General features: G+C 40.4%; 1 protein-coding gene and 1 long non-coding RNA gene across 2 annotated transcripts in view; one reads left to right on the top strand and one right to left on the bottom strand.

The window, feature by feature from the left end:
- The window catches only part of LOC125310213 (mitochondrial pyruvate carrier 2-like), an 87,119-nt gene that overhangs the window by 59,690 nt on the left and 3,557 nt on the right, over positions 1 to 23,872 (top strand). The window lies entirely within an intron of this gene.
- On the bottom strand, positions 9,039 to 9,717 carry LOC125310216. The gene is made up of 3 exons (XR_007196268.1): positions 9,446 to 9,717; positions 9,272 to 9,319; positions 9,039 to 9,175 (listed from the first exon to the last, which is right to left on the bottom strand). It is a non-coding gene; the product is annotated as an uncharacterized LOC125310216 (long non-coding RNA).

A 23,872-nucleotide genomic window follows, 5' to 3' on the forward strand; every position in this document is an offset into this window, starting at 1 on the left:
TTTTGTTGACTAATAACCAAAGCGGGGAACCACCGTTGTGTTTTCTGCTTATGGATGTCAGGAAAATGTATTTGTATACAAGTAGGCCAATGTCTCGCATCATCTTAATTGATTACAAAAAAGCCTGCTAATTTGCTACCTTCACTGATGTAACGTTAACGTTAGTCTGAGACTTCGTAATGTTAGCACAGGATAGGTTGAAGGTTAGTGAACGAGTGCAACAGGTTCATTATCATCAACTGATCAAGTTTAGATAAATTATATAACATGATGTGCATATAAAACAAAACGTAAATCCATGTCAGGATTAACAGTCCCTGTTGTTGGTGACATGCTTATCAAATGAGTCACGATTTCATACGCTATGCTTCATGGCCACGTTAGTTCATATCCTCATCATTTTTTTAGCTGTAAGGCTCACTGTCCAGCTAAATCCCAAATAAGTGCAAGATATGCCAGTCTATTTCAATGAAATCAGTACTCATATAGTATCGTGTTTCCCAGCTTCTAATACAGAAATATGTGAACCATATTTATAACTTTTTGTTAGTGAAAAACTTTGAGACTGTAAGTGAGTAGGCCTATGGCTGTCTATGGGAAACATGAATATATATTTTTTAATGGATCATATATCATTTGAAAGAGCAATTTCTAATCTTTAAACTGAAAGAAACTTACAATTGACACTTTTCATTAGATTTTTAGTTATTCTTGGTTATTTAAAATGTTTCTCAAATTGCCCTTTTCTCTTAGAATTCCCAGGAATCTGAAGCATTGTTGCAGAATTCCACTGGGGTATAGAGGGTTAACCAGGGCCAAATATCTCTAATAATGACGTATAATGCAGGGCCTTCTCATGAGGGGTCAGGTGTGTTTTACTCAAAACATTTTTCATAGCTACTTCCAACTCGTTTTCAACAGACTGGCGCAGTGGGGTAGTTACGACATCATTTTTTAAACGGTCCAATTGTCTTTGTGGTACCAGATACATTTTCTCAGCGTACTCCATTACTTCTAACTCTGTCTTGATGTAAACAGACTGGTTATGAACGGCAGAGCAACACTCAAGAGAGGCAGGAGAAATCCACCTTTCTGGTTAATAGTGCGTCTCTTTGTGCGTAGGCCAATTTTCTTGTCAGCCAGTAACTTTATCAAAATCTTATTTTTACGTAGTTTTTTTTATATTGTATAGCTGTTAAGGGTATAGTACCCACGAAGAATATTCAGTGTCACCTCGCAGAGAGCTAAGATTAACTCATCTGACGCAGAATGTAAAATGACACGTCTCTGGGGCGGTTTAGCTTTAAGTAAACGCCTCAAAAGAGGCAAATTTCTACCGATTCTCTCAGACATATCGGTGTCTCAGTTTGTTTTCTTCGCACATAGACAGCATGATGCTCCAAAAAAGCAAATCTGTTCTGAGGCGGTACAAATCTGGGGTTTTGGTTTATAGTCAATCAACAAATATCCGTAGAGGGTTTCTCAGTGGCATTTTTTAAAAGATTCAAGAAAGAATTTTGTGTTACGGGGTACATCTGTCTCTCGCTAATACACTGATTTGGTTGTTATCTCTAGGGTTTTGAAAACAATTAGATAATTAGTGTTCAAACTGATTGTTCTGCTAGATTTCCCCTGAAAGAACAGATTCTGAACCATGTAAATGGCACTAAGATTACGATGATGTACATACTGTGTGGACACCTTCTCTATTTCTGTATTATTGCTGGCATCTTTCATTACATCATCAATAATTAGCAGGTTAGTTTTTGATATGGGTAATAACTCATCATCATCTAGAGCGTTAGGTATTCCTTGAATAAATTTGACATCTCTCAGCTTTAACAATTCGTCATAAAGTGGTTGCCAACAATCATAAATATACACTATATTTTCAATTGCATCACTAATAAGGGTGTCGATATTGGCTATCAACTGTTTTACAAAAAATGTCTTGCCAGAATTAGAAGGCCCGCTTATCACACAAGAAAATGGATGCTGTAGTCTGAAATCGTATACAGGGGCCTCTTTTAAGCCAGTGTTATATTTATCCATGATAGACATATACCCCTTAGTATCCGTATGGCCTAGTTGTGTAGTCGGGTAGTAGCACCCTCTTGTTGTAAACAACCCTGAACCTCTTCTCACCAGTTTTGTTTTTTAGAATGAGATGTTTCTTGTTACGCACAATATTATCAGTTCGAGCCCGTATGTGTCGTGTACTATCTCTGTCAGTCACATAATGATCAACAAGGCCAATGAGGGTGTCCAATCTGATCAGTTTTGAATTCTCTGCATTAAGCGTGACGCCTTTCGCCTTCATACAGGTTTTACCCCGGGCTGTGCGATAGCCATAAGTCTTCGGTCCGGCTGAACAGAATTCTGTGATGTAGTCACCATCATCCAGCTCATTTGTGAGATCCCCTAAATAGGGCCCCAGCGGCGGCTCCCAATCGCCATCCTTTGAGACATAAACCGCGACTGTCAGTATCTGTGTACAAAAGGCGCTCACCCAATTTGTCCATAAGCTCGTACAATTTAAGGCGAGCATGAGCGGTGGTGAATGCACCCACAAACACATTTATGTCTGAGGTCTGTACACAACTACCCTCAGCATGACGCCATTGGACTAAGGCCACATCATCAGACACAAATGAAAAGTGTGTGACATCATATTCACAACCAAAAATGTATCTGGCAAAATGCTCGGGGTCTTTCACCATCTCGGTGGTGGGCAAATTCTCTCTCATAGAGAAGCGACCCCAGAGACTGTTGAGCAGCAACTTGTTTATTTGCCTTACGGCTGGGTTCAAACAGATCTTATCAGGATCCAGCCTAATCCCCTCCTTCTCATAATAGTCCTCGATGTAGGCCTCTTTAGCCTCATCAGTCACTGCGTGGGCAGGGTATCCGCTAGCTTCCTGCTTGTATTGGAGAAATGTCTTCACATAGTCTGAAAACAATGTGTCAGATCTCTGAGAAAAATGCCAGACCTCATCAACCTTGGTAACAATGTAGCCCTTTTCAATAGCCTTCATCAGCTCAAGACTAACCCAACACCGAAATGGAGCGCTCATCATCACTGTGCTCACAGGGGCTGGTCTGATTCTCTTCTACAGCACAAGTCCTGCAGAGGGGGAACATCAATTTGCCGTTGCAGCGGTATGGCAGCACAGGGTGTAGTAAGCCCCTAGGTGGAGAGACTGTAGCTTTGATCAACCCGTAATAATTTTCAAGAGGCTGAAAATCTCCCACTATGATCTGGGGGTTGTGGATGGGGTACTCACACTTGCTGACATGCCGGGTATAGGGATGTGAAATCAACGTAGTGAATTTTCTCACCCTCACCAGCTTTGCGGTAAAGATTGTAGGCATCTGTTCTTCCACCGTTAAGAGAATGCTGAGGATTTAAACGCTCAGGGTGTACGTATGTGGCCATGAATCTCTTAACATCAGGGTCACGCTGCTTAGCCTGGTTCCACTCACATTCCCACATCACTTCGACCCTAAACCCTTTGGTCTTGGTAAGGTATGTCACCTTATCATCAAAATGTCTCCTCACATCCCCGTAAGGGATATTTAACAGGGGGTGTATATGGTCTGGATTGTAGCGGCAATCATGGCCGTGATGAAAACAGCCATTAAATTTGAGTGCATGTTTGACACCATTTTTTTCATAATAGCCGTCGAGGTAGTACTGACCTACTTGCACCTCACCACCTTTCAAAGCATGTTGTAAAACCATACCTCTACCATCATTCACATATTCCAACCATTGGATAGAGGAGTTGGAGTACGCCTTATGTTGGTTAACATAGGCATTGTTGTGTGTGAGTGCTATTGTGTCTCGTTGCAGGAAGCGCGCCTTGTAGACAGCCATGCAGCAGGATGCTAATGTAGTCTGAGTGAATGGGTCTACACCAGTACAGCCCATGAACGTCTCGCGGTATTTCATACACGGGTGGATGACAAATAAGCCTGAAAAAAGGAATTTAAAAAAACTTCCAATATCATCCCTAAAAAGTGTTTATATGTGTTGCTGTATCTCTAAATACATGTTTTTTTTTTTAAAAAGTGAAATATATATTTATGTCAATTTGTCATGTTAGTGCCTAAAATTGTCATATGGTGTGACGTGAAAATAATTTGAAATAAAATGAAAATTAGATACTTTTTTCTACTTTAATTTATGTCACTGTACATTTTAATCACGTTTGCTTTGATTTGCAACATTTCGTTGTGAATATTTAGAAGAAAAACCTGAAATTTAACAAGTTATTTTGTCAAGGTGGAGAATGCTCCTAAGTGTAACCAGATATTTTAGCTTAATTCTGATATTTCTTGTAAGAACTTACTCAAAATTCTTGAGGTTCTTGCAGATACCATTTCCTTTGTGTGCTATTGATGTTTTAATGATTTTTCAATTATAAAGTCTTTTTTGTGACATTATTTAATGTCACACCAAATGACATGGTGTCACGCCATATGATGAACTGCACCACTCCACCATGTGTCAGAGCAAAACAGGGTTTTTAATGACAATAAAATCATTAACAATGAATTTTGAAGTCACTGTATGAATGGTGTATGCGTGTAACAGCAAAATAGATGAAAGTTTAGTATTTATTTTTTAAACTTACCTGGCATGGTAACATAAAAGAAAAAAGTATGAGAAATATGAATTGTACAGATACATTTTTTTCCCAATTATCACAGATTTAACAAAAAAACATATATTATCTAAATTTAACACATGTTTTTACAAGAACTTTTATGTAAAAATGCAATTTGGTCATAGGGTGTGACAGAAATGTCATATAGTGTGACTTGAAAAAAGCTGTCACACCATATGATGCAGCGTCACACTATATGACATTTTGACAGTTAAGCTAATTTTCTTGACAGTTAAGCTAATTTTCTAGACAGTTAAATACAGCTAACTATTATTTAGCATGCAACTGACCACATGGCAGCAGTGCTTTTTAAGAATTCATGAAGAATATTTGTGGAAAATAGCTACTTTTTAGGCAAATGATGTCACACCATAAGACACTAAAATTTGGCCACGATTGATGATGTCCAATTCAAAGCTTTTATATAAAAATCTAAAAGCAGAACTCACCTCTTGACCATGCCAATTACTCCTGACATTCTATTGTTACTTCCTGATTAAGCAGGGTCCTCTTCACAATAATAATGTCCAAATGAATGCCCAGTCAAAATATACAATAAAGTGTCACGCCATATGACAACCATTTTATGGACAAAATATATTTGATTATAACTTAGTTGGACAGCATGCATAAACATCAAAACTTTCTGTGGTTGTAAAAACATCCAATTATTTTTATATGCATGGTAAACTTTAAAGTAATTACTTTTTTTTATGGATATACACTCTTTTTTAGGAAGTTCGCACACATGGTGGACAGTCACACCATATGACATTTTTTATGTTTGGATGATTATTTTAAGTCAAAAGTGAAATACAAATCCAATAAATTTAATATGACAGAACTTGAACCTACCAGACCTACAACATTTCCATATCAATTCTTAACAATTGCCATTTTTTATAAGTGTGTGACACATGGACAGTCTGAATTCTGCTATTTGTCATCTACCCACACGCGTCCCTCAGTAGCACAACATCATGAACCCCGTAAGATCGTAGCTCTTTCTGAAAATCAAATACGCCTTTGGATGCTTCGCTATACCATGTGTCAAAGTCAGCTCTGTCTTTATTGGACATGGTGTCGTACCCATAGTACTCACGGTCTGGATAGGGGCCCCTATAGTAGTTGTTCACTGCTGTGTTAAATTTGTGTGGGAAGTACCCTTTCTCACCGGTGTTCAGATTTAAGGCCGCAGTTGTCTTAGCCAAACGCATGGGGATGAACGAATAGCTGTCAATGAACCGCTGTTTAAAGATCTCATCATACATGAAAATTAATCTGCATCCAGTCATGATTATTTTGGGCGTAACCCCTAGCTTGGTGAAATGCTCCAGTAAAATGATAGTATCAAACCCTGATGCATTGTGGGCCATCCATGTGTAGCCCTTATATGTAGACCGTCTGAAGTGGCTCAACATCATAAACACGCAACTACTACCCTCGGCCTCAAAAGATCCCCCTTTGAAAGTCATGGCAGCAGCAAAATTAGCCTGGTGTTTACCATTTTCAAATCGTGTTTCTAAAAAGAAAAAGATATACTTGGGCTCTGTCTCTTCCGGCTTGAAGGGTTGAATGAAACAGCTATGGTTATCACCAGGCACCAAATTGGCTTTACAGTGAGGACAACGCATGGGTGAGCATCTGTGGGGGTTTTTCTTATTCATGCTAACATGATATCGTCTGTTACACTTTTTGCAGTACTTAGTGACATCACATGGGACCACCATTCTGCCTATAACCCCAGTGGGCGCAGGTTGTTTGTGTCTGGAATGGCAGTAAGCTGATTTGCAGTATCGCATACAATCACGGCAGTATACTGACGGTCCTTTATTTTTGTGGCAATTCACATCGTTGCATACATCACAGTTGTATTTACACGCGTGATCACGTTTACTACTGTAGCCACGGTAGCAAAAACCACAAAAGTGACCTTCCCCCAGGAATGTATTGGGGCGCAAAATCCGGTGGTAATGATTGTCATGGAGGTACAGATAAACAGTTTTCTTAGGGTTGGGTGTCACCCTAGTCTGATACGTCAGCAACTCATGTAGGGGGGTTCGGTAAAAGACCACAATTTTAACATCATACATGTCCTCAAACACGGCCACATCAGCAAAACCTATTTGCTGCTGGGGTGTGAAACCCGCATGCTCATGCATGTCAGCCCCCAGCTCCAATAATCTATCGGATGTGGCATCAGGGGTCAAAAAATGAGCCAGACAAATAGCTAAACAGGCATTGTTTGAGTCATTAACAGGTGTGAACAGACACATTTTTTTCTTCCTGATGACCTCATCATGAGCCAAATCCTTCAGCTTCCTATAACCACCACCGTTTCCACTGCGCACTATAGAGACGAGGAGATCCAGACTCTGATCGGCCAAGAGCATCGTATTACTCTGTAACACCCTCTCAATAGCTTCAATCAACCGGTCCAAAGCATAACCATTTTCATTTGTCAATTTAGCCTGTACAGCGGTAGTAAGACTTTCACCCCTTAACACAATGTTGATAACTGCATTTTCCCCACCTAATCTCCTTGAGAAATCCACAATATCGTTCAAGATAGCGTAACAGTGTTCTATGTATGAAGCCATGTCAGTATCACGCAAGCCCCTAAAATTTAGCGGCCTACTTAGTTCCATACTGTTGAAACGGGGCCTGGCTATAACTCTGTAATCACCAACAACCTCCCTCATTCGCTAAGCGTTCTATGGCATCACGGTCTAAATTGTGATCAGGGGCCGTGTCATGTCCAACATTGCCACCGTCACAGGGCTGTACACCAGAACGGCCAGGAGTCACATCCACACGCCGAGGGCTCATCTTGTAAAATAGCTGTAGGAGACCCATCATGTACATCACCACCAGTACCTGTTTGCAACCCAGACCCGCCAGGTTGTACATCCATGTTTACTGTGGGAACCCTGTCATGCATATCACCACCAGTGCCTTTTTGCACCCCAGAACCTCCAGCTAACACATCCATGCATACTGAGGGCCCATCAACTGGTGTATCTGTTGGGAGTGAATTGGTCTCTGACTAATGGATGGCTGTGTGGTGTTTGAATCTATGCATCTCCTGTGATATGTATCCAAATTCTGTTTCATGCGCTTGATAATAGGATTGTCCCGGTCAATGTTTTGTACGAATCTAGCAGCTTGGCTTTCAAGCTGAGCAACCATTGTTTGTAGAGTGTTAACACTGTCAGGGTAGCCATCTCTTGTACGTTTATCAGACGGCTCGTTGTCGTCACCCCCGCTGTTTGATTCATCATTTCTAGCGCGTTTATGTGGCGGCGGCATTGCTACTCTGTGATTACTCAGCAAATTATTCAAGACTTTTTAAAACTAAATTACGCATATATAGCCTACCACACGTGCACAATCATAACTAGTATAAAAATAATTAAAAAATAAAAACATCAATAGAAAAAAGAAACCTAAAGGCTACAAATCAAAACAAAAAAGCCCTTAGACAATCTATCATAATAGGGTTTTTAACAAAGTCTAGATCAACATAAAAGTATCATCCCTGCTCTGTATACCATCCATAACAACTGCGAAATTCTTCGCATGATTCTTGGTAGCGACGTGATTATCTCTGCAGACCTCATGCAGAATTTTCATAGCACCAACAACCAGATCTAATGCGTTGCCGCATGGATCTACTACACCGGTAGCACTGCGAGTCATGTGTGTATTTAAACGTTCACCACATTTTGGCTTAGCATCATTTAGCATCAACACAACAGTATCCAAGGCTGATTCTGCATCTGTGTACTTATAGTGACCTGAGTTTACATCACACACTGCATTACTTACAGAGGGCCCAGCCGACCCCAAGTCATCAACAACCGTTAAAACTGACCTTTTATGAACTTCACAGGATTCGTTGGCTTCCACAGCGTTTAGTATATCCCAGTCAGATATGTCATCAAAATCCGTTCCATTAATATCCCATGTTTCAAGTTGTGTATCAGTCCATAAATCCGCGCGGTTGATATCCTCTGATTGAGTCTTGACAATAGGTCGATAGTCCTTTGAATAAGCAACCCCGTTGTTGATAGATGCGTCTCCAAGGCCTATAGCGTCATCCGTTGTAGTCAGATCTGTAAATGATAGCGAACACATTAGCCTACTATGGGAGCGCCTAGCACATGTTTTATTTGATCATAAACAGATATTGGTGAATTTCAACTTACCAATCGTTTCTTGAACACCCACATATAACCGCTTAGCAGACCCCTTAGTTTCGGTTATATCTTCTTCAACATCTAATGACGACGCTTCTCAGTTGTTTTTTTGTGATAGATAATGGACGCCGGATGATACCCCGCTAGAAGCGTCTGTAGACCCCGTGGGGGTAGGCCTACTCGATGTGTCCTCCACTTCAGACACCCCGATCGGTATATCCAATTCGTGTTCGCCAGGCAGAATGGACTCTGTTGTGTCGGAGTCTCTGATGACCTGATTATCATCAGATAGAACCGGTCTCGTGGCTATGAAATAGGATGGATATTGAATGTGTAAATATAAAAAGAAACACTTTTAGATTAAGACACGATATCAAGCAGTAAACTCCAGGGAAACCATACCTTCAGAAGCACAATCACCCTCTGCCTTGTCAAGTATATCACCATGCACTGAAAATTTAGAAACAATCAGAATACACTATTAACAAGTAGCCTACTAATAAAAAGAATAGGAAACAGGAATAAAGAAATACAAATCTCCACACAAGGTAATATTTACCTTTGGGGGGGGCTTACAAAGTAGGCTTAGATATCCGGGTCTAACATTAGATGCTATAGGATCACCAGTTGTATTCAATGAAACACCAAGGATTGACAAACTGTTAAAAACAAAAACAAAAACAAAAATGTGTTAATGGCAATTAAAGTATTCCATGTATGTTATAGACAACCATTGACAGTAAGGGTAAATAGATCTTAATGCAAATACATACTCACATGTACTGAGGTCCATGCTGCACAGCTATCTTCTGACTACAGACAAGTCAATGATGAAGACTGATGAATACCTGGCAGAATGTAGGCCGGTAATATGTCATTACATTAGTTTGTAGGTTTGGCCCCCAGGCCTTCAATTGGTCAACGGAACATTGACCACGACCCTCATCACGCCGCCTACTGTATGCCATAGGCCTTATTACAAATGCAGATCCAGACAGTCGCCACCCCCTGCCAATACGTTTTTAATTGTTTGATCCTTTGTCCAATACACTAACTACTTACATCCTGATATGCATAGTAGTTGGCAATATCAGACACCAAGTCTCCGGTTCTAACCAGCATCCCCGTTTAATTGTTTGATCCTAAGCCCCATACACTAACTGCTTACATCCCCATTTGAATAGTAGCTAGCAACATCAGACAGCAAGTCTCCGGTTCCGGCCATCACCCGTTTAATTGTTTGATCCTAACCCCCATACACTAACTGCTTACATCCCCCTATGCAGAGTAGTTAGCAACATCAGGGCAGACACATGGCTACCTAGCACAACCAAAACACATCATTATAATGACTCTACGTGCATGCATACAGTTGTCACTAGCCATATACAGTTCTCAGATACATTTGTGTATGTAATCAGTTAAACAGGACGACAGCGTCTAGCCCTCTATATGGAGCATACATGAAAGGGTCTTCAAACAATAAACTCAGAGACATGTCCAGACCCAACACCTCCTCTACAAAGTGTGGGGGAATCATAGACCCCCAATACATACATACATACATACATACATAATTAACCATTGTGATTGTAGTCAGTTAAACAGCACGGCTGAGCCGAGCCATCTGTTTGATAAGACACATGAAAGGGACTTCAAACAATAAACTCAGAGACATGTCCGGGCCCAACACCTCCTCCGGGCATAGACCCAACCCCTCCTCCAGACATAGACCCATTTGGTCACACACACGACCCCATGATTCTAGTTATAAAAATTACAGTACATCGGATTTGGCCGACACCTTTTTAGCCAAAGCGTCTAGCAATATGCTAACCAAATTAAACTTTTTTAAAAAAATATTTTTTAATCCATATCTCTCAACATCTCTAGGACTTATCAAAAAATAAAAGTAAACTTCATACTACACTCAGCCATTAATATAGTTGCTAGGAGTGGGGATCGAACCCACGAGGATGCAAACATCCATTGGTTCTTAAGTCCAACGCCTTTAACCTTTCGGCCATCCTAGCAGCACACTTTGTATTTAGCCCCATTTACCACTAAACATATACAACTCTTACAAAGTTTATCTGATCCCCCATTATCCACAAAACACACATGGGGGTTTGGGGGCCAATATGGCCGCCCAGGGGTATGACATCAGGCACATGACTGTCACATGACTCACAAAACAATAACAATCAACACGTGGTGACAACCACATGGCTAATTTGCATAAAAAGGAGGCGTGGTTATGACGTGATTTATGACATTTCAGGGGGCGGGGCTTATTTTGACAGATAGTTCATGATAATATACTACTCATCTTTGCCTTGTGACATGGGCGGGCGCTGGCTCGGTAAAATGTCGGTTCGGCAAACACAAAACTCACCACGTCATTGTAGGCCTATTGTAAGTCTTGGACATGACCATTTAGGAGATAGTTATATGCATTCAATGATTTATACACCCTCAGCTTCTCCTTACTGTAGACACTCGGTTTTTCAATAATGTCCGGCCATTCAACTGATGGCAAACCTGTCTTTCCAATCACTGACGGTATGGGTCTGTCAGGATGGTCCTATCTGATAATGTAGCCTTAGTTTTTTCAAATAATCCTCCCGATCACGTACACTGAGTGTATGTACGTATTGTGTTATATCTTTACACATTTTAGCAAAGATTTTAGATTACTGTCTGATTTTAGCCGCCTCACTAGTACTATTCAATTATACAACAATTGGGTTCTATGGAACTATTTATTTGTTTCTGATTGGCCGAGAGACGTTCCAGGAGTTGGAATATCCCTGGACATGTCAACTCAGACTTTGCACAGCTAATAATAAATCACTCCGCGATACAATGCGAAGATTTGACACAATGTTCTCATCCCAGCTCTCCACTATTTCAAGCAATGGGTTACTCCTTAGCAATGTTTTCATCCCAGCCCTCCACTATTTTAAGCAATGGGTTACTCCTTAGCAAACCATAACGAAACAGTGCTTCACCACATCTGTGGATTAAGCCACACAGTCAACTCAATGTAAGTAAGATAAACGAGGATGCTAATTGTTCTCAGCATTGCCAGCATTGTGTATAATATGATTGTCACTTGGAGGAGACTTGTAGATAACTAACGTTAGCTAACCGCTGCTAACGTGCTAGCATCGTCACGTCATGCTGTGCACAGTAATATAACATTTATTCACCATAAATTAATAAAGTTGAGTGGTTCTGCAATGTCAAGTCAAGTCAACTTTATTTCTATAGTACATTTAAAACAACTGAGTTGAACCAAAGTGCTTACAAACAAACATAAAACAATGACAATGGTACAACAATATAACATGGGGGGAAAATAAATAAATAATTGAAATAATACACAAATTGGTCAAAAATAAAATAAAGAATAAAGAGTGTGTGTGTGGGGGGGGGGGGGGTATTAAGGTAGATTAAAAGCTTGGGAGAAAATGAAAGTCTTTAAGTTAGACTTAAAGCAGTCAATGGTTGGAGAGGACTTAATATGTACAGGTAGACTATTCCAGAGTTGGGGGGCAACAACAGAGAAGGCTCTATCACCCTTAGTCTTAAAGTGTTTTGGGGATATAGAGAAGATTCTGAGATGAAGACCTAAGTGATCTTGGAGTGCTGTAAGGAATTAGTAGGTCACCTATGTAACTAGGTGCCAAACCACTGAGGGCTTTGAAGACAAAAAGTAAAATTTTAAACTTAACTCTGTGCTCCACAGGTAACCAGTGCAGCTTAGCCAACACAGGAGTTATATGCTCACGTTTCTTAGAGCCACTTAATAATCTAGCTGCTGCATTTTGAACTAGCTGAAGTCTGTTGAGAGTGGAGTGGGTCAGGCCTGCATATAATGAATTACAATAATCTAGTCTAGATGTTATGAAAGCATGTATAAGAGTTTCAAGATCGGAGAAGGACAAAAAGGGCTTCAGTTTTGCAATGGTTCTTAACTGGAAAAAGCTGCCTTTGACCACACTATTTATTTGCTTATTAAAATTTAAAGAGGAGTCAAAGAAAACCCCAAGATTCTTTACTTCACTGTGGCAGTTTGCAGAGAGAGGTCCTAGTGCATTTTTCAAGATAGAAACATCACTTGGAGGGCCAAAAATAATTATATCAGTTTTACTTTCGTTCAGTTGAAGAAAATTTCTTGCCATCCAGCATTTGATGTCACTGAGACAGTTAAAATATTCTCCAAAGAACAAATGCCATTAGTGTTAACAGGCAGGTAAAACTGAGTGTCATCTGCATAGCAGTGATACTGAATGTTATACTTTTTAAAAAATTGAGCCAAGGGTAGCATATAAAGAGAGAATAAAAAGAGGGCCCAAAATGGAACCCTGAGGAACACCACACTTTATAAGGGCAGAGGAAGAGGAGAAATTGCCTAAACTAACTGAAAATGATCTATCACTAAGATAAGAAGAGAACCATTGCAGAACAGAACCCTGGAGACCAACTTCATCCTCCAAGCGTTTTAATAGGATGTTATGGTCAATGGTGTCAAATGCTGCACTCAGATCAAGAAGCACCAAGAGGGCGCAAGATCCAGAATCAACTGCTAAGAAAATGTCGTTTTGGACTTTAAGCAAGGCCAATTCAGTGCTGTGCAGAGATCTAAAACCTGATTGGAATTTATCACATATATTGAACTCACTCAGATAAGAAACCTGAGAGAGGACAACCTTTTCTAGTATCTTTGACAGAAAAGGTAATTTAGAAATAGGCCTATAACCAGGTCACTGGGCTCAAGGCTAGGTTTCTTAAGTAAAGGTTGCACAATTAAAACCTGAGGGGACCACTCCATTGGTTAGTGAGTGATTAATTATGGCCAATACAAGAGGGCAGATGATGGTAAAAACTTCTTTAAAAAGGCGTGCAGGTAAAACATCTAAGTGGCAGGATGTAGATTTCATATGAAAGACAACCTCAGAAAGCTGGGAGGAAGATATAGCCTGAAACTGTTGGAGGCAGCTAGGTGAAAGTTCTATCACTGAGGGATCCGAATCTGGAGGTGAGATTTGAGATTTTATTTTGTCAATTTTATCGATGAAGTTGAGGAACTTCTCACAGATTTCTGTTGAAGGGACAAGAGTAGATGACGCAGAGGCAGGATTTATAATAGAGTTAATGGTATTAAATAAAACTTTTGGCCTATGAGCATTATTGTTGATAAGCTGAGCATAATACTCAACCTTTGCTGCCTTAACAGAGTTTTGGTAGGTCTTTAGAGAATCTCTGAAAAGGTCATAGAAGACCTGAAGCTTCTCTTTTTTCCATTTGCGCTCTGCTTTCCTGCAAGATTTTCTGACAGAACGGGTCGTGGCATTTAACCATGGAGTGGTGATAGTTTTGACACGCTTTTGTTTTAGTGGGGCAACACAGTCTAAGGTCTCAAGACATGATGCATTAAAGAGAGTGACTAATTTTTCAATGTCAGAGCAGGTGGAAATAGCAACAGAGATAGTAGGTGAGTGAGAGAGGATGAAAGTATTAGAGAATGTTGTGGCTGTGGTGGAATTAATAGATCGGGCAAAGGATTAGGACTTAGGGGGAGATACAGGGGACCAAACAAAATAGATTAAAATAAAATCAAAAAATGATCAGAGACCCCAACATCCATAATTTCTTTTTTTTTTTTTTTTTTTTTTTTTTTTTTTTTATTTGCAAACATCATTGACATTACAGAAAATGCAACACTACGACATGCACATGAATACTACATAAGACAAACAGGCGTACATTACATAAACACATACTGTAACTTAACAAGACATCACATTGACTTGGCTTCCACAAACATAACACAACATAACATTAATAACAGAAAGGCTAAGGATGATTTGCGTCCAGGATGATTACAGATATGATTATCAGGGATGAAATTGATGACCGGAATGAAAAGAAGGGGGGATGGGGGGGGGTGCGGATGGTAGCTCTAAGAGTGTGAATGAGGTGGTGTTGGGATGGGGGTGGGGATGGGGGGTGAGGGGTAGTGAGTATGTGAGGATGTATGTGTGTGTGTGTGCGCATATGTATAAGGCTGGTTTGCTGTTGGGCCAGGAGGAGAGAAGCTGGAACATAGAGAGGGAGAGAGGGAGGGTTTTGGAGAGGAGTTGTAATTATTCTATTAATGATAAGTATAATAATAGGAATAACTGATTGCCTGGTTGATTGCCTGACTGATTGCCAACCTGGGCACCCATTAATGGCCACAGTTCCACCCAGCCCCTGCAGTTATACTGCGACGAGCTGACAGAGGGGGAGGACCTGCGTGCCACCCAGGCCTCAGGCCCCAGCATATGCACACATCCCCCACTACCACGACCAACCACACCTAAGCCCCAGACCTTCACCCAACACGCCACTCTTGACCTAAATATGTACAGTATGTGAATGGCTAGGTTGAGGGGTCTATCTAGAATGTAGCATTAAAAAAGAAGTGGGCATGCATGGTGAATATCTGTCAGGATTTCCCCATGCACACCACACTTACCCTGTGTAAGATGTATGCCTCAACAATGTGTGCATTAAAATAAGTGAGGCATGCAGATAGACACCTGATGAGGCATCTACCTGCACTCCACTCTTACCCTAGCCTGTTTTGTAGTTTTTGTTTATGTATGTCACCTAACATGTAGTGCGATTAAAAGAGAGTAAAGCGTGCTGTGTGCTTCCAGGACAAGGCGTGTGCATGAGCGTATGAGGAGGGTGCACACCGGGGGCCCAGGGCCAATTTTTTGGTTTTCTTGGCGATAGTCAGCGCTACCAGCAGTGTTTTATTGCCGGAGTTGCTTAAATTGACTGTGGATGTATCACCAAGTATGCATAAGGAAGGGGATGCTGGGATGTGACAGCCAAAGATGGAAGAGAGAGATTTTGTGACACTCACCCAGAAGTGGTTGATTGGAGTGCAATGCCAAACCGCATGAATGTATGTATCTGTGTTATTTTGTGTGCAGTGAGTGCAAAGATCCGAGCCAAACCCCATTTTGCCAATTTATGTGCAGTGAAGTGGAATCTGTGAAGAACCTTGTATTGTATTAGTTGTAGATTACTATTCTTTGTCATGAGGTAGATGTTTTTGCACATTTTGGTCCAGAAGTCGGCACGGGAGTAATTGATAAGTCTGATTCCCATTTGTGATATGGCAGGCCAATTGTTTTTTCTGAACAAGATATAATTTTGTAAATTTGGGAGAGTATTTTTTGGGAGAGGGAATATTAAGCAGCTCTGAGATTGGTGGGGAATGTCAAGGTTAGCTGTCTGGATGTTAATTTTTCCTAGGATAGATGATTTAATTTGCAGGTATTGTAAGAAGTGTTTACTCTCGATGCCGTGCTTCTGGACCAAACAGGAAAATGAGGCCAGATTATTGTCTTGAAGAATGTGTTGAAAGTGAGTGATGCCCTTTCCCATCCATGTGTGAAAGTTAAGTGTTTTTTTTTTATTGATGAAATCTGGGTTATTCCAAAGGTGAATTGATGGTGCTATAGGTGAATCAGTGATGTGGTAGAATCTCCACCAGGCTGTCAGAGTAGATGAAATTGTTGGGGCTTTGAAGGATGGATGTTTTTTGATTGACTGACTGCAGAAAGAGAGATCTGAGATTTTATATTTCTTTACAGATTGTTTGTTCTAGGTCTAACCAGGTGTTGTCTGAGGGGGTGGGGTGTAGCCATTTGTGGATGAAGTGAGCTGGTTAGCCAGGGCATAGTGCTGGAAGTGTGGGGCCTCTAGTCCTCCCAGTGCTTTTGGTTTTTGAAGAGTGGTGAGTTTGATCCTTGGGGTCTTATCTTTCCAGTAGAATTTAGTGATTAATGAATCGAGAGACTTAAACCAGAGTGGGGTGGGCTGGGTTGGAATCATAGAGAATAGATAGTTTATTTTTGGGCAGTATTGTCATTTTGATTACTGAGATTCTGCCCATGATGGATAATGGGAGGTTCTTCCAGCGTTGAAGGTCATCATCTATTGAAGTGAATAAAGGGGAATAATTTAGGCTAAATAAGTCTGACAGCCTGGGGGAGACTTTTATCCCTAAGTAAGTGATATAGTGCAGAGTGAGATAGGTGAAGAGTTGGCTGTCACATCCCAGCTGTTGGAATGTAATGGGAGAATTTCAGATTTATTCCAATTGATTGAGTATTCAGAAATTTTAGAGAATGTGTCAATGAGTTTGATGGTTTCTTCTACTGATGTTGTGGGGTCTTGAAGAAAGAGAAGAATGTCGTCAGCATAAAGGCTGATTTTTGTGATGCATATATGGAGTCTGGACACCTTTGATGAGGGGGTTCTGACGGATGGCAGCTGCTAGGGGTTCAATGAAGATTGTAAATAGTGAGGGGAGAGTGGGCACCCCTGTCTAGTTCCCGGTGAAGAGTGAAACTTTGTGATGTTAGTCCATTGGTGATTACTGTGGCTGAAGGAGAGGTATATAGAAGTTTAATCCAGTTAATGAGCGACTCCCAGAAGCCAAACCTCCCTAATGTGGAAAACAGGAAATTCCAGTTCACCCTATCAAAAGCTTTTTTTCTGGTCCAGAGTTGCTATGATGGTATTATCTTGAAAATTTGTAGAGTGATACATTATATTTAACAGTCTACGGGTGTTGGTGGATGAAATTCTACCTTTAATGAAGCCTGTTTGGTCTGGGTGGATAATGGATGGGGTGACCTCTGCTAATCTGTGTGCTAGCATTTTTTGCGATTATCTTATTGTCCACATTGAGGAGAGAAATTGGTCGGTAGCTGGATGGCAATGTTGGGTCCTTATTGGGCTTGAGGAGCAGTGAAATTGAGGCTGTGGTGGAACTAGTTGGAAGACGTCCTTTCTGTTTTGATTCATTAATCATTCTGATGAAAAGTGGAGCTAAGATGGTCCAAAATTGTTTGTAGAACTCAGCAGGGAAAGCCATCGGACCTGGTGCTTTATTATCGGGCATCTGTTTCAGAGCATCAAACAGTTCTTGTTGAGTTATAGGTGATTCTAGGTTTTTATTTCGGTCTCATTGAGTTGTGGTAATTCGATGCTGTTTAGGAAAGAGTCTATGAATTCCTGGTTGGGGTTTTATTTCTGAAGAATATAGTTTATTGTAAAACTGGTAAAGAACATGATTTATTTCTTCAGGTGAGCTGGTTAGCTTCCCTGCTGAGTTCTTTATGACCGGATTGTTGATTTTTCTTTGTTACGTTGGATTTGATTTGCTAAGTATTTACCTGATTTATTGCTATGGTGGAAGTTTTCCTGCCTTAGAGCGGTGAATCATAAATTGAGTGTGTTTATTGAGTATTTCATTGAGTTTGAATTTATGTTTCCTAAGTTTTGCCTGTGTTTCTTCAGTTGGGTTGCTTGCATTGGTTTCTTCTAACTGTTTAATTTTATTGTTGAGTTCTACTTCCTGTTCTTTTTCCTTCTTTTTTTTTGTATACTGAATATGAGATGATTCTTCCTCTGAGTACTGCTTTTCCTGTTTCCCACAGAAGGGAAGGAGATGATTCAGGGAGCCGTTCATTTCTAGAAAGAATGCCCACTCTCTCCCAACAAAACTGATGAAATTTGGGTCTTGTAAGAGGGATGTATTAAAACGCCATTTGCTAATTGGTCGCTGTTGGTTCGTTATGTTCCATTTAATTGTAACTGGGGCATGATCGCTAATGACTATGGGATGAATAGTTGAATCAGAGATATTTTTTCATTATAGAGTTGCTGGTTAGAAAATAATCAATAATGGGAATAGGAGTGGTGGACCGGAGAGAAAAAAGAGTAGCATTTGGAGTCTGGGTGCTGAAGCCGCCAACAATCGCCAAGGCCAGAATCGCTCATGAACTGTTTTATTGTTTTTGTGGATTGCCAGATTCGTTTGCTTTTAGAGTGATCAGATCTGTCAAACATCCATAATTTCTAAGTTGGAAACATTGAAACCATAAGACAATACTAGGTCTAATGTGTGGCCTTTCTGATCGTCGGGGCCATAACAGATTGCACAAGATAGAAAAGAGTCCACAAGGCATAAAAAGTCCTTAACCAAAAGGTTTTGATGGGCAACAGATGTGAATGTTAAAATCCCCTAAAATCATGAAATTGTCAGAGCGAGAGGCCATAAAAGATAGTAGATCAGCAAATTATTGTGAGGTGGTTTGCTAAAAAGATGAACTCAACAAGGAAGCAGAAATCTAATAAGGACATCCCAGAAAATACTGTGAAGGATGAGATCATTGTCTACATGTCTCTGCTATTCATTCCAGCCAAAGAGGATCCACTGTGGTGAAGGGGCCATGCATCAGAGTTGCCTCATCTTGCCAGCTATTGAAATGAAGCTTTTGTGCCTCCCACCAGCATGCCCGGCAGGCGTAATCCCTATGACACTGTCGCATAATTTTTCACAGCTTTATTTATGAAATCATTCAATATTAGCCTACAACAATAAAAAAACACTTGTGTGACAACTAGCCTATATTTATTGACTCATGTGCAATCTGAATATTGGCATTGTTCCGAATAAAACCGGAATATGGTGTGCATGAAAATCATAGACTATAAAATATGAAAACGTAGCATTGCCATGCCTTGGCCTGTGTGGCGTGGCTTTGCATGGGTCAATTCTGACGCTTAAAAACACAACGTTCCATGCAATTATAGGATAATAGCCTAAATCATTCAGTCATGAAAAGAAAACAATAGCAGCAGCTTCATATTTTTCAGGCGTTTAACCGTAACGTTAAAAGACGCACTGCTGTTAGCAGTGATGCTGACACTGACAGCAGCGAGAGATTGTCCTCTACGGTCACGGTCTACACATGTTTAAAATGTTGAATTGTTTGCTTTCCTCTGTAGGCTTATTTAAAAAAAATAAAGCACTGTTTGGAACAAGTACATAAACTTAAGGTATAAGGTATGTTCACCTAATTTGAGCCAGAGCCCCTGCTCTGTAACGGTATTCCAGTCCTTCCCAAACTGCGTTTAAATAGTGTGCAACCAGAATTTTAAAAAAATTCCCAGGGGAGAAATCTCCCTCATCCCAGAACTTTTAAAAAGCTTGAAACACCCCTATAGCCCACGTAGCCTGCAGTCAGTGTTGTAAAAGTTAGACGCTTCATGCGGTAGGCTATTTGATAAGGGATGACATGGGTAGGTTGACGTGACTAAGAAGGGCTTTCTGTTCCAATTTATGTAAAGGTTCTTAGACTCAATAAAGAGAGGCCTACATAATAGACTATAGCCTACACTTACCAAAAACGCAAATCTTGTAAATAAGGTCGAGTATCTTTTTTTTTTTTTTTTGGGGTGGGGGCACCTATGGCGCGTACTATGAAATACAACCCTAGCGGCGCCCCTGCCTCCCACCAATCAATGTTCCCTCAGTGCCAGCGGGTACATAGTTTCCCCTTGTAGATCACTACTCAAACCAAACAAATTAAATACAAGAGCATTTAAAAAAAAAAAAAAAAAAAAAAAAAAAAGTAATTCCTCCCCACCGTAATTTTTCAAAAAGTGAAACTTTCATATTTACACATACAGTAATAAGGATTCTAAAACGATCATTGTTTTATATTGTACTCAATCTTGTGGCCAGATCCTGTTCTTCATAAGAAAATTTTCAAAAATCGCTATTTTGCAAACGTTACCAGCACATCATTAGATTTTTAGATTTAAAAGTAGGGTAACGTTACTTCTGTTTATGTTGAAACAAAACAGGGAGCCCGGGACCCCTCCCGTGCAATTGAAACTCTCCTGAACGCGCATCTCGTCGGTTATTGGTTGGAACACTTTATTTTGCCTTTGAGTGGTTTTCAACACTTGTTAGCAATTGTTTTTGAGTGCAGATCTCAGAGCCTAGGCTGCCTACAGAGACATTGTTTGATGATTGACTTTTATGATGTATTGAATATTATTAAGCAAGTTAGAAATGAATGAAGTAAGGCATACATCATGAATAAATTCATGCATGAATTCATGATAATTCATGTACCCTTACCCTCTCTTCATACTGATAACAATACCAAATAGATTTTTTGATCTTGATATAAGATTAATTACACTTGGTTAGATTTTATTAGATAAGCAGTTTCTGCAGTGTCTCTTGTTAAGGTATTCAATCATTACCTGATACATTTCCTTTGTCCTTGGTCATTTTTCTACACCAGTGATGCAGTCAAGAACAGGCTTAGTAGTGTCACACATGTCTCTGAGGAAAGTGCATCTGTAAACTTGCTCAGAGGTTCAAAGATCTGAGTTGCTCCATAACACTTATGTCAGCCTCTTTGGGAATCAGATGCCAAACCCCCCTACTCTGCAGTCATTGTTGCACAGACTGCCAGCTGTTGGCTGAGAAACGCTCATGTACAGTAGATCCCCTTTTGGTCACTACATTGTGGATGAGAGCCTTCGGTCCTTTTTTCAGTTGCTATGTTGGTTGCTGCTAGGTGGTGGTTAAAACCTTTGCAGACTGCACCGGACATTCCATTTTTTATACTTGATGGCCTTATGGCACAAAGCCTTATTGTATGATTATGCTACATGACAGATACAATTTACATAATTTTAAATCAGGAGAAATAAGTTTGAGGAGAACACATATTTTTAAAAAATATCTTCAAAATTCAACCCCAAAAAATCTCAGTTTGTCAAGATTAATCCCCCCTAATTTCTGTTGTAGATAGAGTAAAACCTAGAGTGTATGGTAGATTCACAAATTTGTCCTCTACTCAGTCAAAAGTCATGATACATTTATTAGACCTTTGCAGACTGCTCAAAACATTGCATTTTTTCATACTTGATGCCCTTGTGAGACAAAAAGGCTTATTTTGTGGCCATGCTACATGGCAGAGATCAAATATACCCACCATTGTAATCAGGAGAGCTAGCCCTTTAAAATGGTATACATCATAGTTAATAAGTTTGAGTGTAACACAGGTAGGTTACACAGTTTGTTCTCTTTTCCTCCCCTACAACCTTCTGTGACTACCTAGATGCTTTTGAATTTAACATGGTTTCTCCCAGATCGCGTTGTTGCCCGGCCGATGTAATCCTGAACTGCAACGGACAACAAACATTCATGAGCCACCCGCCACTTCGTTCCCCACTTCGTAGCAAGTAACGCTACAGAAATATAACTCCCCATAGCAGGGTACTTAGCTTGCGGTGATGGTGGGCTTTCTGTCCTTGTGCCACTTGCTGTCGCATTTTCCTCTCATGGCCTTCTCCTCCCGGTCACCTCGCACGCTCATATAAAGCACCGGGCCAGGTGAAAACAAGTGGTTAATCAACCAATGTCAACGAACTTCTCCCTCTTCACAGGTGCACGTAATCATTGTCTATTACAATCCCATCAGTCCTCTACAGGTGTCCATCGTCAGTCCAATAGACAGAGCCACTCTAGGAGTCCATTAACACCGTAAATGCACAGCATACACATACACGCCCATCTTTTATTTGAGCAGGAATCCTGCCACTGAATCCAAAACTATCAGAATAACAGCGCACGCAGCAACAGAAGTTGTAGGCTAGGCTACTTGTTGCTTTCTTTAATAGGACTGTCACTTTTTATTCGATATTCGAATATGCATTCGAACATGACGTGAAATAGCCGTAGTCGAACAATAAATAAACTATTCAGTTTTTAGTGCCATGTGTAGCACATTTTTACAGTCTTGATTAGTTTTTTTTTATTTTATTGTTTGCCATCTCAAACGTATTGTAGCATTGGCCCATGACCAAATCAAGCTAATAGCCAGTAACACAAATAATGACTGGAGCCAGAGCCCTTTCAATAGCCACCCTGTTTTGAAAATGGAAGATACAGAATGGCCAGCATGAGCGGACAATTACGCCACCAACTCTAAAAAGTGCTGTATGGAAATACTTTGGGTTCTTCATGTAGTTTAAAGAGTGCAAAGAGTGTTCAGACACACTGAAACGAGAATTGGAGAAACAAAAACAAACATTTTCATTCAGTCAAATCTCCTCCCACCCTGACAAAGTCAATTACTACACTGGCTTGCCAGATGTTGCCACTGTCCTCTTTTTGGAAGCCCTCCTCTCCAAATTTGATCTCCAGTATCATTTCAATTGGAATGTACAAATTATGCCCCTTATCGATCAGCTACTCCTGACTTTGATGAAGCTCCGACTGAATTGTGGCATCCTAGACCTTGCAACAAGGTTCAATTGCTGCCGTACCACAGTCACAAACATCTTCACCACCATCAGCAGTGCACTGTATGACATTTTGTATGTCGGCATGATGGAAAACAACATCCCCTCCAGAGTCAAAAACCAAACATCCCTGCCAGATTGCTTCCAGCCATTTCCTGACTGTCGGATTGTGCTTGACTGCACTGAAGTGGCTGTCTCCAACACAGAAAGACTGGACACCCAGAGTCATCTGTACAGTCATTACAAAGGACGCAACACACTTAAAGCTCTGATTGGCGTGGCTCCCAATGGAGTTATTACCTTCGTCAGTGACCTATATGGTGGAAGTACCTCGGACAAGGTGATAACAGCTGACTGCGGAGTACTCCAACAGCTAGAACCAGGTGATACGGTGATGGCAGATAAGGGATTCATTATTCGTGACATTTTGCCTGAGGGAGTTTCACTGAACATCCCAACATTCCTTGTCAATGGACAGTTCACAGTGCAGGAAGTTAACCACAACAGACTTGTTGCCAGTGCAAGGATTCATGTGGAGCGTTCTATACAACGTCTGAAAATGTTTGATATTTTGACCTACATCCCATATCAGTATAAGAAGCATGCCAACAAGATCCTTAAAGTATGTGTTTGTCTTACGAATTTACAGAAGCCCATTCTCCGTGAAATAGCATGAATTGTCTGTCACAACATTTTTAAGTGTCCTTGCTTAAATCATTAGAACAATGGTTGTGATTTGAAAGACACCACACCAATTCATGCCTGAAACTGAAATCCTTAAAAATAAATGTCATTGTTTTACGTATGTCTTAATCA

Source organism: Alosa alosa, chromosome 17 (assembly GCF_017589495.1).
Source record: "Alosa alosa isolate M-15738 ecotype Scorff River chromosome 17, AALO_Geno_1.1, whole genome shotgun sequence".
NCBI lineage: Eukaryota > Metazoa > Chordata > Actinopteri > Clupeiformes > Clupeidae > Alosa > Alosa alosa.